Below are 3778 nucleotides of genomic sequence, written 5' to 3' on the forward strand. Positions count from 1 at the left end.
CTGCGGCCTCATCTGCAGAGGTGACCGAAACTAAGGCAGGGCCCGGGCAGCCGGAGGCATGTAACTGCTGCTGCCCGATCTGCCGGGGCCGGGTGGAGCCTCCTTCTCCTGGAGGAGGGCGGGGGCGGGCTTCGTCCACCCCATGGACGATGAACCCGATCCGGATCCGATCCCGGAGCTCCCGGGGCGAACAGACGACCCCGAGGCAGACGACAGATCGAATTTCTCATGCTCTTTTCTCAGAGAGGGCAAGTTCAAGGGGGGCGGTACCGATAATTTCTGCGCGCTGCTCTTTTGCGCAGACGACGACGAGCTCCGAGGGCGGGAGAGGACAACCATGCCTCCGCCTCCGCCTCCGCCGGCGGTGGCGGAGAGGGTTCCAGGGCGAGAGCGGGCGCTTGATACATAAGATTGGGGATGACTCGAGGGTTTGCCATAGGATTTGTTGAGGTTGACCGAGACGAACTTGCCCTGATGGGCCATTCACTGCATCAAATCTCGAATCGGCGAGAGGGCTTCTCTCCGCCTTCTCGGTTTAAGTTATAATCCCCTGAAAATCGAACGGAAATTTTGCGAATTTAATCGATCTAGGGTTTGAGGGTATGGCGGAAAGGCGGTACCTTTTTTGGAGAGAGAGAGAGAGAGAAACCCTAACCTCGCCCACCTCCGTTGTAGAGAGAGAGGAGAGAGAAAATGAGGGGAAATTGGGAGTGCGATCAGTGAGAAATGAGAATCGTTTATTACTAGGATTTATTTTATTATTATGATGACAACTGCTATTGTTTTTATTTTCGCTTTTTTATTAATGAGATGAGATGAGAGCTATGCTCTTTAGGTTTTGTGCATTTTTTTTTTTTTTTTTCGTCGATGGTATCGGACCAAATCCAGCGGCTGTATTTTGCTTGGCAGAGTGCGACCTCTTTTTTTTTCCTTTCCATTGCTTTTCTACCCTATGATTGGATTATCTCTTCTTTAATCTATCTATAACTATACAATTTATAAAAAAGAATGTTCATGTCAAAACTTTTAATTTTCATTTCTACCTTCTTAATTTTTTTATAACTCACAACTATACCATTATTTATAAAATTAATGGTCCATAACCTCTCATTAACTATGCACCTCCATATTTTTTGCAAAATATTTGTTCATTTATTAAAAAAAATGTCCATGTCAAAACCATTGATTTCCTTTTTCTACCCTCTTAATTATATATAACTTGAAGAGATGAGCTCAGGATTCATGTTGTCAGGGTGGCGGTCGACCGGGCGGTCGACCGGCCCGGTCGACCGCATTCGTGCACAAGGCTTCCTGTGCGTCTGGAAGGAGATCGGTCGACCGGTGCGGTCGACCGACGGTTCTCTGGAGTTTGGGTTTTCTACTGAGAGCTGGTCGGTCGACCGGGCCGGTCGACCGGAATTGATCGCGGTCGACCGGTCCGGTCGACCGACGCTGTTTTGGGCTGGGCTTTCAGGTTTTCGACCCGATTCGTTTTGGATTTGTATAAATACCCTTTGGGTGTTTTTTAGGGTTAAGAGCAAGGACGAATTTGAGCAGATTGAGAGAGTTTTCTTTGGGCTTCTATTCTAGGAGCAATTGGAGAGATTGAGAGTTGATTGTTGAGGGTTTATGAGAGATTTGTAACCCTAGTTTGTTCCTCTTGATTTCTAATAGTGAAAACTCCCCCCTCCTTGCCCCGTGGACGTAGGCATCTTGCCGAACCACGTAAAACTGGTGTTTGGTTGTTTGTGCTGTTGATTTTGGTTGGTTGTTTATCTTTCTTGGCGATTGTTTTGGTTTCTCGAGGCACAACAATTGGTATCAGAGCTCCGGGCTACGCTTGGGCTATTTTGGAGGAGTAGATCGCTTTGGAAGTTCATCTAGGGCTTCGTTTGGTGATAAAGGTGGGATCTTTTCAGTAAAAATCTCGTCTTTTTCAATTTGGATCTATTTCTCGTTTGTTTCCGCATTGGTTTGGTGGTGCTTTGAGATATATGGCTGAAAAAGATAAAAGTGGGGAGGGTTCTTCTGGTGTGAAGGCCGTCCAAAGTTTGAATATACATTCTATGAAAATAGATGTGGAAAAGTTCAACGGCACAAATAATTTTGGACTTTGGCGATGCGAAGTCATGGATGCGCTAAATGCGCAAAATTTGGAAGATACATTGGAGTTGGACGGGAAACCGGCCGACATTGATGAAAAGGTTTGGAATAAAATGAATAGAACGGCGTGTGGTGTGATTAGGTCTTGCCTTACCCAAGACCTTAAATATGATGTGATGAATGAAACTTGGGCAAAGAAGATTTGGGAGGTCCTAGAGGGCAAATATTTGACGAAGAGCGTCAAAAATCGTTTGCATTTGAAGAGGAGGCTTTATCGCTTCCAATTGAAGAAGGGGACATCCATTAGTGATCACATGAACCACTACACGAAGCTACTTGCAGATTTGGCGAATGTAGATGTCAAGGTTGAAGACGAGGACAAGGCATTGTTGTTATTGAGTTCCTTGCCCGACGAGGAATATGAGACCTTCGTCCTCACTCTTATTAATGGAAAGGCATCACTTTCGTATAGTGAGGTCATCGCAGCCCTTGTGAATTATCAACTTCGAAAAAAAGACAAGGAGACTTCCATCGAGCCGGTTGCTGGTGCATTGGTTGCAAGAGCTAGAAGTCCAAACCGTGGAAGAAGGTCGCAGTCTAGAGTGGGGCATCCTACAGTTGGTAGGAATCAATGTGCCTTTTGTAGAGAGGATGGACATTGGAAAGTCGAATGCCCAAAATTGCAAGCTGTGAAGAATAAAGGAAAAGCTATTCAAGCTTCAGAGGTGAATATTGCCAAGGCTAGTGGCGATGTTTCAGATTCAGATTCTTTGGGCTATTCGTGCCCAGCTCTTCCGTCAGTTGATGTTGCCGACTCCACCGAGTGGATGTTGGATTCTGGTGCTACTTACCACATATGCCCTAGAAGGGATTGGTTCTCCAGCTTTCAGGAGTTAGAAAGAGGGGATGTTGTTCTCATGGGTAATAATCACAGATGCCCTATTGGTGGTATTGGTACCGTTCGGATTCGGATGAGTGACGGGATGATCCGGGAGTTGGCTGATGTGAGGTTCGTTCCTCAACTGAGGAAGAACATCATTTCACTTGGGGTATTGGAGGCATCAGGCTATAGGGTGATCTTGGCGGATTCTCGCTTGAAGGTCACATCGGGGTCCATAATTTTGATGAAGGGAGTCAGGCGGAGTAACTTGTATTATCTACTTGGGAGCACAGTAGTTGATAGGGCGCTGACTACTTCTATGGCTAGACTGTGGCATTGTTTGGTGCTGGGATATATTGTTGGTTATACCGTGCACAGATTGTTGAGGAGTGCTATGACCTGCAGATTGAAGTCCTGTGAGCACATTGGTATGAGCAAGAAGACCGAGGTGGAGTTCAGCACTTCTATCCATCGATCGAGAGGTCTTATTGGAGGTGTTCAGTCAGGCATTTGGGGGCTTTCCGAGGAGGCATCATCGGGAGATAATCGTTATTTAGTTTCCTATGTTGGGGATTGTACTAGGCATATTTGGGTTGCAACCAAGTCCCGTTGGTATAAAGACCTAGTAGTCCGCAACAGTTGGAGGAGGTGTATGGGCAGAAAGGTTACCAGTCGTACTTATTCTAGTAGGAGTCCTTTCTTGCATTGGTGCCGAGCTCACGGCAGTTGGAGACACTTCAGAGGGAAGGAGACAGTGGGGCGACGTGATGAGATGGCGGATTTAGTGAGCCGTTC

This window comes from Asparagus officinalis, chromosome 6, assembly GCF_001876935.1.
Source record: "Asparagus officinalis chromosome 6, Aspof.V1, whole genome shotgun sequence".
Classification (NCBI taxonomy): Eukaryota; Viridiplantae; Streptophyta; class Magnoliopsida; order Asparagales; family Asparagaceae; genus Asparagus; species Asparagus officinalis.